The sequence below is a fragment of the Arachis hypogaea genome, chromosome 6, assembly GCF_003086295.3.
Source record: "Arachis hypogaea cultivar Tifrunner chromosome 6, arahy.Tifrunner.gnm2.J5K5, whole genome shotgun sequence".
NCBI lineage: Eukaryota > Viridiplantae > Streptophyta > Magnoliopsida > Fabales > Fabaceae > Arachis > Arachis hypogaea.
Window position 1 is genome coordinate 60,526,594 of NC_092041.1, and position 13,677 is coordinate 60,540,270.

Genomic DNA, 13,677 nt, shown 5'->3' on the forward strand with positions numbered 1-13,677 from the left:
AACTCAAGAGAGGGGATCTCAAACCAGTTGCTAGAGGCTGGCTTGGTTTTATTGGGCGTTCCATATTACCCACCAGTAATCGCTCTGAGGTCATTGTTAAAGGAGCAGTTTTGATCCATTGCATCATGATGGGAAACGAAGTGGAAGTTCATCATCTGATTGCTTGTGAGATTTATACAATTGCAAACAAGAACTCCACTGAAGCCAAATTGGCCTACCCAAGCTTGATTTCTCTGCTATATAAAGATGCTAGAGTAAAGATGGGAGTAGATGAGTATATCTCAGTTGATCTCCCAATCACAAAAAAATCAATGGAAGGGCAACAAGTGCAAGACATTCCCATCAAAAGGAGGGCACAGGAGTTCCTCCCAGAAATCCCACAGATTGACTACTGGAATCGCTTAGAAGCATCTATCACCAAGTTGCAAGAAGCCATGGATCAAATGGAAGAAGAACAAGAAAATCAAAATAGCAAGCTCTGCAAGCTGCTTAAGGAACAGGAGAAGCAAGGGCGTGAACTACAGGAGCTAAAGCGCCAGAAGCTATCTCTTGAAGAGCCAGACACCCCATAGATTGAAGGAGCATCCAACTCCCAAAATAAAGGTTGTTGAGTCCTAATTTTAACTTTGTTATAACTCTGCTATTAGAAATCTATTTTAAGAGTCATATGAATAGTAGTAATTAGTGTCTTTATTTTTCGTTTTTAATTTTATCCCAAAGTAAGCTATAATTTATTTTTTTCATCATCATTAAACATGAATAAAATAGCAGATTTTTAGAATAAGGAAGCAATTTTATTTTCTAGTTCTTAATAAGAAAAATTCAAATTATTTATATGTGGTGACAATACTTTTTGTTCTCTGAATGAATGCTTGAACAGTGCATAAATTTTGATAGTGAAGTTTATGAATGTTAAAATTGTTGGCTCTTGAAAGAATGATGAAAAAAAAGAGAAATGTTCTTGATAATCTGAAAAATCATAGAATTGATTCTTGAAGCAAGAGAAAGCAGTGAAGAACAAAGCTTGAAAAAAATGAAAAAATAAAAGAAAGAAAAAGAAGAAAGCAAGCAGAAAAAGCCAATAGCCCTTTAAACCAAAAGGCAAGGGTGAAGAGGATCCAAGGCTTTGAGCAACAATGGATAGGAGGGCCTACAGGCATAAATTCCAGGCCTAAGCGGCTGAATCAAGCTGTCCCTATAACCATGTGCATGTGGCATGCAGGTCCAAGTGAAAAATTTGAGACTGAGTGGTTAAAGTCGTGATCCAACGCAAAAAAAGTGTGCTTAAGAACTCTGGACACCTCTAACTCGAGACTTTAGCAAAGCTGAGTCACAAGCTGAAAAGGTTCACTCAGTTATGTGTCTGTGGCATTTATGTATCCGGTGGTAATACTGGAAAACATAATGCTTAGGGCCACGACCAAGACTCATAAAGTAGCTGTGTTCAAGAATCAACATGCTAAACTAGGAGAATCAATAACACCATTTGAATTCTGAGTTCCTATAGATGCCATTCATTCAGAACATCAAAGGATAAATAGAGATGCCAAAACTATTCAGAAGCAAAAAGCTACTAGTCCCGGTCATCTAATTAGAATTTGAGCTTCATGTAAACTCTGAGATGCTATTGCCTCCTGATTTTTTTTATCCTATTTCATTCATCTAGTTGCTTGAGGACAAGCAACAGTTTAAGTTTGGTGTTGTGATGAGCGGATATTTTATACGCTTTTTGGGGGTATTTTCATATAGTTTTCGGTAGGATTTAGCCACTTTTTAGTATATTTTTATTAGTTTTAGTGCAAAAATTATATTTCTGGACTTTACTATGAGTTTGTATTTTTTTGTGATTTTAGGTATTTTCTGGCTGAAATGGAGGGACCTGAGCAAAAATCTAATTCAGAGGCTGAAAAAGGACTGCAGATGCTATTGGATTCTGACTTTCCTGCACTCGAAGTAGATTTTCTGGAGCTAAAGAACTCTAAACGATGCGCTTTCAATTGCATTGGAAAGTAGACATCCAGGGCTTTCCATAAATATATAATAGTCTATACTTTGCACGAGTTTTGATGACGTAAAAAGCATCAAAACGCCAGCTCTCTGCCCTTTTTCTGGTGTCAAAACGCTAGAACTGGCATAAAAGTTGGAGTTAAATGCCTAAAATGGCACCAAAACTGGCGTTTAACTCCAGGAATAGCCTATGCACGTGGAAGCTCCAATGCTCAGCCCCAGCACACACCAAGTGGGCCCAGAATTGGATTTCTGCACTACCTATCTTAGTTTACTCATTTTCTGTAAACCTAGGTTACTAGTTGAGTATAAAAACTACTTTTAGGAATTTATTTTGTACCTTATGACATTTTCACATTTTACATTGTATTTCTACGGCATGAGTCTCTAAACTCCATTGTTGGGGGTGAGGAGCTCTGCTATGTCTCGATGGATTAATGCAATTACCACTATTTTCTATTCAATCATGCTTGTTTCCATTCTAAGATGTTCATTCGCACTTAAACATGATGAATATGATGATTTGTGACACTCATCACCATTCTCAACTTATGAACGTGTGCCTGACAACCACCTCCGTTCTATCTTAGATTGAATGTGTATCTCTTGGGATCCTGGTTCACGAATTTGAGTACCTTTCCTGACAACAGAGTGTTCGAATTCGTGCATCCAGAGTTTTCATGGTATAAGCTAGAATCAATTGGCAGCATTCCTGAGATCCGAAAAGTCTAAACCTTGTCCGTGGTATTCCGAGTAGGATCCGGGAAGGGATGACTGTGACGAGCTTCAAACTCAGGAATGTTGGGCGTGTGACAGACGCAAAAGGATCATTGGATCCTATTCCAACACAAGTGAGAACCGACAGATGATTAGCCATGTACATGGACCTTTTTCACTGAGAGGACAGATGGTAGCCATTGACAACAGTGATCCTCCAACATACAGCTTGCCATGGATGGAGCCTTGCGTGCGTGAAGAAGAAAACAGTAGGATAGCAGAGATTCAGATGACAGAGCATCTCCAGATCTCCAACCTATTCTCCATTATCAAATCATAAGTACCTTTTATTTCATGCTCTTTTATTACATTGCAAACAAAAACCCTTTTTTATTATTAATCTCCTGACTAAGAGTTACAAGGTAACCATAGCTTGCTTCAAGCCGACAATCTCTGTGGGATCGACCCTTGCTCACATAAGGTATTACTTGGACGACCCAGTGCACCAGCTTTCCAGCAATATATAATAGTCCATACTTTGCCCGAGTTTTGACGACGCAAACTGGCGCTCAAACGCCAACTTCCTGCCCTATTCTGGCGTTAAACGCTAGAAACAGGATACAAGCTGGAGTTAAATGACCAAATTGGCATAAAAGCTGGCGTTTAACTCCAAGAAAAGTCTCTACACATGAAATCTTTAATGCTCAGCCCAAGCACACACCAAGTGGGCCCAAAAGTGGATTTCTGCATCATTTACTTATTTCTGTAAACCCTAGGTTACTAGTTGATTATAAATAGAACTTTTCTCTATTGTATTAGACGTCTTGGTTTTTCTGGTTCCCTCTCTGGGGCCGAAGCCAATGAACACCATTATCACTTATGTATTTTCAACGGTCGAGTATTAATGCAATTACTACTATTTTCTATTCATTTCATGCATATTCTTGTTCTAAGATATCCATTCGCACACAAGAACATGATGAATGTGATGATTATGTGACGCTCATCACCATTCTCAACTTATGAACGTGTGCCTGACAAACACTTCCGTTCTACATGAAAACAAGCTTGAATGTGTATCTCTTGGATTCCTGGTCCATGCATTTGATTGCCTCTCCTGACAACAGAGCCTTCAATTCCTTGAGATCAAAGTCTTCGTGGTATAAGCTAGAACCAATTGGCAGCATTCTTGAGATCCGGAAAGTCTAAACCATGTCTATGGTATTCCGAGTAGGATCAGGGATGGGATGACTGTGACGAGCTTCAAACTCATGACTGTTGGGCGTAATGACAGACGCAAAAGGATCACTGGATCCTATTCCAACACAAGTGAGAACCGACAGATGATTAGCCCTACGTAACCCGTAGTTGGACCATTTTCACTGAGAGGACGGGAGGTAGCCATTGACAACGGTGATACCCAAACATACAGCTTTCCATGGAAAGGAGTATGAATGATTGAATGAAGACAGTAGGAAAGCAGAGATTCAAAAGGAATAACGCATCTCCATACGCTTATCTGAAATTCCCACCGATGAATTACATAAGTATCTCTATCTTTATTTTATGTTTATTTATCTTTTAATTATCAAAACTCCATAACCAATTGAATCCGCCTGATTGAGATTTACAAGATGACCATAGCTTGCTTCAAGCCGACAATCTCCGTGGGTCGACCCTTACTCACGTAAGGTTTATTACTTGGACGACCCAGTGATCCTGCTGGTTAGTTGTGCGAAGTTGTGAAAAAGAGTTGAGATTACAATTGTGCGTACCAAGTTGTTGGCACCATTGAGATCACAATTTTGTGCACCAAGTTTTTGGCGCCGTTGCTGAGGATTGTTCGAGTTTGGACAACTGACGGTTCATTTTGTTGCTTAGATTGGGTAATTTTATTTTATCTTTCAGCTTTTTATGTTTATTTTCGGAAAAAAAAAATACAAAAAATTAATAAAATCATAAAACCAAAAAATTTTGTGTTTCTTGTTTGAGTCTAGAGTCAAGTTTTGAGTTTGGTGTCTGGTGCGCGAAATTGTGAACAATACTTTTCACAACTCTCATAATCCCCGGTCATGAACCCCAAAAACTTGGTAGCTCAGTACCATGGCATTACACAACTTCGCACAACTAACCAGCAAGTGCACTGGGTCGTCCAAGTAATAAACCTTACGCGAGTAAGGGTCGATCCCACGGAGATTGTTAGTATGAAGCAAGCTATGGTCATCTTGTAAATCTTAGTCAGGCAGACTCAATTGGATATGGTGATGAACGAAAATAAACATAAAGATAAAGATAGAGGTACTTATGTAATTCATTGGTAGGAACTTCAGATAAGCGCATAAAGATGCCTTCCCTTCCGTCTCTCTGCTTTCCTACTGTCTTCATCCAATCCTTCTTACTCCTTTCCATGGCAAGCTCATGTAGGGTTTCACCGTTGTCAATGGCTACCTCCCATCCTCTCAGTGACTACGTTGCCTATGCTCTGTCACAGCATGGATAATCATCTGTCGGTTCTCGGTCAGGCCGGAATAGAATCCATCGATTCTTTTGCGTCTGTCACTAACGCCCCGCCTGCTAGGAGTTTGAAGCACGTCACAGTCATTCAATCATTGAATCCTACTCAGAATACCACAGACAAGGTTAGACCTTCCGAATTCTCTTGAATGCTGCCATCAGTTCTTGCCTATACCACGAAGACTCTGATCTCACGGAATGGTTGGCTCGTTTGTCAGACGAGCACTCGGTTGTCAGGCGATCAACCATGCATCGTGCAATCAGGAATCCAAGAGATATTCACCCAATCGAAGGTAGAACGGAGGTGGTTGTCAGTCACACGTTCATAGGTGAGAATGATGATGAGTGTCACGGATCATCACATTCATCAAGTTGGAGAACAAGTGATATATTAGAACAAGAACAAGCGGAATTGAATGGAAGAACAATAGTAATTGCATTAATACTCGAGGTACAGCAGAGCTCCACACCTTAATCTATGGTGTGTAGAAGCTCCACCGTTGAAAATACATAAGAACAAGGTCTAGGCATGGCCGAATGGCCAGCCTCCCAAAGAGGGTTCAATCATAAAAACATGATCAAAAGATCTCAAGATCAAAAGATGAGAATACAATAGTAAAAGGTCCTACTTATAGAAAACTAGTAGCCTAGGGTGTACAGAGATGAGTAAAAGACATAAAAATCCACTTCCGGGCCCACTTGGTGTGTGCTTGGGCTGAGCAATGAAGAAATTTCGTGCAGAGACTCTTCTTGGAGTTAAACGCCAGCTTTAGTGCCAGTTTGGGCGTTTAACTCCCATTTGGGTGCTAGTTCCGGCGTTTAACGCTGGGATTTCTGAGGGTGACTTTGAACGCCGGTTTGGGCCATCAAATCTTGGGCAAAGTATGAACTATCATATATTGCTGGAAAGCCCAGGATGTCTACTTTCCAACGCCGTTAAGAGCGCGCAAATTGGGCTTCTGTAGCTCCAGAAAATCTACTTCGAGTGCATGGAGGTCAGAATCCAACAGCATCTGCAGTCCTTTTTAGTCTCTGAATCAGATTTTTGCTCAGGTCCCTCAATTTCAGCCAGAAAATACCTGAAATCACAGAAAAACACACAAACTCATAGTAAAGTCTAGAAAAGTGAATTTTAACTAAAAACTAATAAAAATATACTAAAAACTAACTATATCATACCAAAAACATACTAAAAACAATGCCAAAAAGCGTATAAATTATCCGCTCATCACAACACCAAACTTAAATTGTTGCTTGTCCTCAAGCAACTGAAAATCAAATAAGATAAAAAGAAGAGAATATGCAATGAATTCCAAAAATATCTGTGAAGATCAGTATTAATTAGATGAGCGGGGCTTTTAGCTTTTTGCCTCTGAATAGTTTTGGCATCTCACTCTATCCTTTGAAATTCAGAATGATTGGCTTCTTTAGGAACTTAGAATCCAGATAGTGATATTGATTCTCCTAGTAGAGTGTGATGATTCTTGAACATAGCTACTTATTGAGTCTTGGCTGTGGCCCAAAGCACTCTGTCTTCCAGTATTACCACCGGATACATACATGCCACAGACACATAATTGGGTGAACCTTTTCAGATTGTGACTCAGCTTTGCTAGAGTCCCCAACTAGAGGTGTCCAGGGTTCTTAAGCACACTCTTATTGCCTTGGATCACAACTTTATTTCTCTTTTCTTTTTTCTCTTTTTTTTTTCGAAATTTTTTTTCATTGCTTTTTTCTTGCTTCAAGAATCATTTTTTATGATTTTTCAGATCCTCAGTAACATGTCTCCTTTTTCATCATTCTTTCAAGAGCCAACATTCATGAATCACAAATTCAAGATACATATGCACTGTTTAAGCATACATTCAGAAAACAAAAATATTGCCACCACATCAAAATAATTAAACTGTTATAAAATTCAAAATTCATGCAATTCTTTCCTTTTCAATTAAGCACGTTTGTATTCAAGAAAGGTGATGGATTCATAGGACATTCATAACTTTAAGGCATAGATACTAAGACACTAATGATCACAAGACACAAACATGGATAAACATAAGCACATAAAATTCGAAAAACAGAAGAATAAAGAACAAGGAAATCAAGGAACGGGTCCACCTTAGTGATGGCGGCTCTTTCTTCCTCTTGAAGATCCTATGGAGTGCTTGAGCTCCTCAATATATCTTCCTTGTCTTTGTTGCTCCTCCCTCATGATTCTTTGATCTTCTCTAATTTCATGGAGGATGATGGAGTGTTCTTGGTGCTCCACCCTTAGTTGTTCCATGTTGGAACTCAATTCTCCTAGGGAGGTGTTCAGTTGCTCCCAATAGTTTTGTGGAGGAAAGTGCATCCCTTGAGGAATCTCAGGGATCTCATGATGAGTGGGGTCTCTTGTGTGCTCCATCCTCTTCTTAGTGATGGGTTTGTCCTCATCAATGGGGATGTCTCCCTCTATGTCAACTCCAACTGAATAACAGAGGTGACAAATGAGATGAGGGAAGGCTAACCTTGCTAAGGTAGAGGACTTGTCCGCCACCTTATAGAGATCTTGGGCTATAACCTCATGAACTTCTATTTCTTCTCCAATCATGATGCTATGAATCATGATAGCCCGGTCTATGGTAACTTCAGACCGGTTGCTAGTGGGAATGATTGAGCGTTGGATGAACTCCAACCATCCTCTAGCCACGGGTTTGAGGTCATGCCTTCTCAATTGAACCGGCTTTCCTCTTGAGTCTCTCTTCCATTGGGCGCCCTCTTCACATATGACTATGAGGACTTGGTCCAACCTTTGATCAAAGTTGACCCTTCTAGTGTAAGGATGTTCATCTCCTTGCATCATAGGCAAGTTGAACGCCACCCTCACACTTTCCGGACTAAAATCCAAGTATTTCCCCCGAACCATAGTAAGATAATTCTTTGGATTCGGGTTTACACTTTGGTCATGGTTCTTGGTGATCCATGCATTGGCATAGAATTCTTGAACCATCAAGATTCCGACTTGTTGAATGGGGTTGGTAAGAACTTCCCAACCTCTTCTCCGGAACTCATGTCGGATCTCCGGATATTCACCCTTTTTGAGTGAAAAAGGGACCTCGGGGATCACCTTCTTCAAGGCCACAACTTCATAGAAATGGTCTTGATGCACCCTTGAGATGAATCTCTCCATCTCCCATGACTCGGAGGTGGAAGCTTTTGCCTTCCCTTTCCTCTTTCTAGAGGTTTCTCCGGCCTTGGATGCCATAAATGGTTATGGAAAAATAAAAAGCAATGCTTTTACCACACCAAACTTAAAATGTTTGCTCGTCCTCGAGCAAAAGAAGAAAGAAGAGAGTAGAAGAAGAAGAAATGAGGGGAAAGGGAATGGCTTTTAATTTTCGGCCAAGAAGGGGAGAAGTGGTGTGTATGTTGTGTGAAAATGAAGGAGTGAAGGAGGGTTTAAATAGGAGAGGGGGAGGGGAGGGTTCGGCCATTTGAGGGTGGGTTTGGGAGGGGAAGTGGTTTGAATTTGAATGGTGAGGTAGGTGGGGTTTTATGAAGGATGGATGTGAGTGGTGAAGAAAAAGATGGGATTTGACAGGTGAAGGGTTTTTGGGGAAGAGGTGTTGAGGTGATTGGTGAATGGGTGAAGATGAGAGAGAGTGGTAGGGTAGGTGGGGATCCTGTGGGGTCCACAGATCCTGAGGTGTCAAGGAAAAGTCATCCCTGCACCAAATAGCAAGCAAAATCTCGTTTTGTGCCAATTCTGGCGTTAAACGCCGGGCTGGTGCCCATTTCTGGCGTTTAACACCAGCTTCTTGCCCCTTTCTGGCGTTTAACGCCAGTCTGGTGCCCCTTTCTGGCGTTAAACGCCCAGAATGGTGCCAGACTGGGCGTTAAACGCCCATCTGCTAACCTTACTGGCGTTTAAACGCCAGTAGGTGCGTCCTCCAGGGTGTGCTGTTTTTCTTCCTGTTTTTCATTCTGTTTTTGCTTTTTTCATTGATTTTGTGACTTCTCATGATCATCAACCTACAAAAGACATAAAATAACAAAAGAAAATAGTTAAAATATAACATTGGGTTGCCTCCCAACAAGCGCTTTTTTAATGTCATTTGCTTGACAGAGGACTCTCATGGAGCCTCAGAAATACTCAGAGCCATGTTGGAACCTCCCAACACCAAACTTAGAGTTTGAATGTGGGGGTTCAACACCAAACTTAGAGTTTGGTTGTGGCCTCCCAACACCAAACTTAGAGTTTGACTGTGGGGGCTTTGTTTGGCTCTGCTTTGAGAGAAGCTCTTCATGTTTCCTCTCCATGATGACAGAGGGATATCCTTGAGCCTTAAACACCAAGGATTCTTCATTCACTTGAATGATCAATTCTCCTCTATCAACATCAATTACAGCCTTTGCTGTGGCTAGGAAGGGTCTGCCAAGGATGATGGATTCATCCATGCACTTCCCAGTCTCTAGGACTATGAAGTTAGTAGGGATGTAATGATCTTCAACTTTAACCAGAACATCCTCTACAAGTCCATGGGCTTGTTTTCTTGAATTGTCTGCCATCTCTAGTGAGATTTTTGCAGCTTGCACCTCAGAGATCCCTAACTTCTCCATTACAGAGAGAGGCATGAGGTTTACACTTGACCCTAAGTCACACAAGGCCTTCTTGAAGGTCATGGTGCCTATGGTACAAGGTATTGAAAACTTCCCAGGATCCTGTCTCTTTTGAGGCAGTTTCTGCCTAGACAAGTCATCCAATTCCTTGGTGAGCAAAGGGGGTTCATCCTCCCAAGTCTCATTTCCAAATAACTTGCCATTTAGCTTCATGATTGCTCCAAGATACTTAGCAACTTGCTCTTCAGTGACATGCTCATCCTCTTCAGAGGAAGAATACTCATCAGAGCTCATGAATGGCAGAAGTAAGTCTAATGGAATCTCTATGGTCTCATTTTGAGCCTCAGATTCCCATGGTTCCTCATTGGGGAACTCATTGGAGGCCAGTGGACGCCCAGTGAGGCCTTCCTCAGTGGTGTTCACTGCCTCTTCTCCTTCCCAAAATTCGGCCATGTTGATGGCCTTGCACTCTCCTTTTGGATTTTCTTCTGTATTGCTTGGGAGAGTACTAGGAGGGAGTTCAGTAATCTTCTTGCTCAGCTGACCCACTTGTCCTTCCAAATTTCTAATAGAGGACCTTGTTTCAGTCATGAAACTTTGAGTGGTTTTGATCAGATCAGAGACCATGGTTGCTAAGTCAGAGGTATTCTGCTTAGAACTCTCTGTCTGTTGCTGAGAAGATGATGGAAAAGGCTTGCTATTGCTAAACCTGTTTCTTCCACCATTATTATTGTTGAAACCTTGTTGAGGTCTCTGTTGATCCTTCCATGAAAAATTTGGATGATTTCTCCATGAAGGATTATAGGTGTTTCCATAGGGTTCTCCCATGTAATTCACCTCTTCCATTGAAGGATTCTCAGGATCATAAGCTTCTTCCTCAGATGAAGCTTCCTTAGTACTGCTTGGTGCATTTTGCATTCCAGACAGACTTTGAGAAATCATATTGACTTGTTGGGTCAATATTTTCTTTTGTGCCAATATGGCGTTCAGAGTGTCAATCTCAAGAACTCCTTTCTTCTGACTAGTCCCATTGTTCACAGGATTCCTTTCAGAAGTGTACATGAATTGGTTATTTGCAACCATTTCAATCAGTTCTTGAGCTTCAGTAGGCGTCTTCTTCAGATGAAGAGAGCCTCCAGCAGAGCTATCCAAGGACATCTTGGACAGTTCAGAGAGACCATCATAGAAAATTCCTATGATGCTCCATTCAGAAAGCATGTTAGATGGACATTTTCTGATTAATTGTTTGTATCTTTCCCAAGCTTCATAGAGGGATTCTCCTTCCTTCTGTCTGAAGGTTTGGACTTCCACTCTAAGCTTACTCAATTTTTGAGGTGGAAAGAACTTTGCCAAGAAGGCATTGACTAGCTTTTCCCAAGAGTCCAGGCTTTCTTTAGGTTGTGAGTCCAACCATGTCCTAGCTCTGTCTCTTACAGCAAAAGGGAATAGCATAAGTCTGTAGACCTCAGGGTCAACCCCATTAGCCTTGACAGTGTCACAGATTTGCGAGAACTCAGCCAAAAACTGATGAGGATCTTCCAATGGAAGTCCATGGAACTTGCAATTCTGTTGCATTAGAGAAACTAATTGAGGCTTAAGCTCAAAGTTGTTTGCTCCAATGGCAGGGATAGAGATGCTTCTCCCATAAAAGTCGGGAGTAGGTGCAGTAAAGTCACCCAGCACCTTCCTTGCATTGTTGGCATTGTTGTTGTTTTCGGCTGCCATGTGTTTTTCTTCTTTGAAGAATTCGTTCAGGTCCTCTAAAGAGAGTTGTGCTTTGGCTTCTCTCAGCTTTCTCTTCAAGGTCCTTTCAGGTTCAGAATCAGCCTCAACAAGAATGCCTTTGTCTTTGCTCCTGCTCATATGAGAGAGAAGAGAACAAGAAATGTGGAATCCTCTATATCACAGTATAGAGATTCCTTGAGGTGTCAGAGGAAAAGAAGAGTAGAAGACAGAAGTAGAAAATTCGAACTTATCACAGGAGATGGAGTTCGAATTTTGCATTAAGGAATAGTGTTAGTCCATAAATAGAAGGATGTGAGAAGAAGGGAAGTGATTTTCGAAAATTAAGTAAAAAAATTGAAAACATTTTTGAAAAACATTACTTAATTTTCGAAAATGAGAGTGGGAAAGAAATAAAGTGATTTTTGAAAAAGATTTTGAAATTAGAAATCAAAGAGATTTGATTGAAAATTATTTTGAAAAAGATGTGGTTAAGAAAATATGATTGGTTTTAAAAAAGATGTGATTGAGAAGATATGATTTGAAAAAACATTTTAAAAAGATTTGATTTTGAACAAAATTAAAAACTTGACTAACAAGAAAAGATATGATTCGAACATTAAACCTTTCTCAACAGAAAAGGCAACATACTTGAAATGTTGAATCAAATCATTAATTGATAGTAAGTATTTTTGAAAATAGAAAGAAATTGAATTTGAAAGAGATTTGATTGAAAAGATATGATTTGAAAAAGATTTGATTTTGAAAAACTTTGAAAACCTGAAAAAAATTGCATTGAAAAACAGAATCTTCCCCCTTGTGCCATCCTGGCGTTAAACGCCCAGAATGGTGCACATTCTGGCGTTTAACGCCCAAAACTATACCTTTTTGGGCGTTAAACGCCCAACCAGGTACCCTGGCTGGCGTTTAAATGCCAGTCTGTCCTTCTTCACTGGGCGTTTTGAACGCCCAGCTTTTTCTGTGCAATTTCTCTGCTGTATGTTCTGAATCTTCAATTCTCTGTATGATTGACTTGAGAAGACACAAACTAAAAATATTTTTGGATTTTTAATAATAAGAACAAATCAAAATGCAACAAGAATTAAATAACAATGCATGCAAGACACCAAACTTAGCAGTTTGTGTACTACTGACACTAACAAAATGAAAATGCATATGAGACACACAAAACACTCAAGTCAATAGAATTCAAAGATCAGAGCACGAAAATCATCAAGAATTACTTGAAGATTCTTCAGACACATGAATGAATGCATGCAATTGACACCAAACTTAAGATGAGACACTAGACTCAAACAAGAAATTTTTGGATTTTATGATTTTTTTTTTTGATTTTTTTTTTGTGTTTTTCGAAAATTAAGTGGAAAAAGGTATCAAAATTCTCAATGAGAATTCCAGGAATCAGTGCAATGCTAGTCTAAGACTCCGGTCCAGGAATTAGACATGGCTTCAAAGCCAGCCAAGCTCTCAAAGAAAGCTTCGGTCCAAAACACTAGACATGGCCAATGGCCAGCCAAGCCTTAGCAGATCACTGCTCCAAAAGCAAGATTGATAAAGATCAACAAGCTCTTGTGATGATAAGTTGAAACCTCGGTCCAATGAGATTAGACATGGCTTCTCAGCCAGCCAGACTTCAACAAATCATCATGAAACTCTAGAATTCATCTTCAAGAATTTCGAAAAAAATAAATACCTAATCTAAGCAACAAGATGAACCGTCAGTTGTCCAAACTGAACAATCCCCGGCAACGGCGCCAAAAACTTGGTGCGCGAAATTGTGAACAATACTTTTCACAACTCTCATAATCCCCGGTCATGAACCCCAAAAACTTGGTAGCTCAGTACCATGGCATTACACAACTTCGCACAACTAACCAGCAAGTGCACTGGGTCGCCCAAGTAATAAACCTTACGCGAGTAAGGGTCGATCCCACGGAGATTGTTAGTATGAAGCAAGCTATGGTCATCTTGTAAATCTTAGTCAGGCAGACCAATTGGATATGGTGATGAACGAAAATAAACATAAAGATAAAGATAGAGGTACTTATGTAATTCATTGGTAGGAACTTCAGATAAGCGCATGAAGATGCCTTCCCT

General features: G+C 40.3%; 1 non-coding gene across 1 annotated transcript; it reads left to right on the top strand.

Moving 5' to 3' along the window:
- Positions 1-11,053: 11,053 nt before the first annotated feature.
- LOC112700230 (small nucleolar RNA R71) lies at positions 11,054-11,157 on the top strand. The gene has a single exon (XR_003153143.1). It is a non-coding gene; the product is annotated as a small nucleolar RNA R71 (small nucleolar RNA).
- Positions 11,158-13,677: the final 2,520 nt, after the last annotated feature.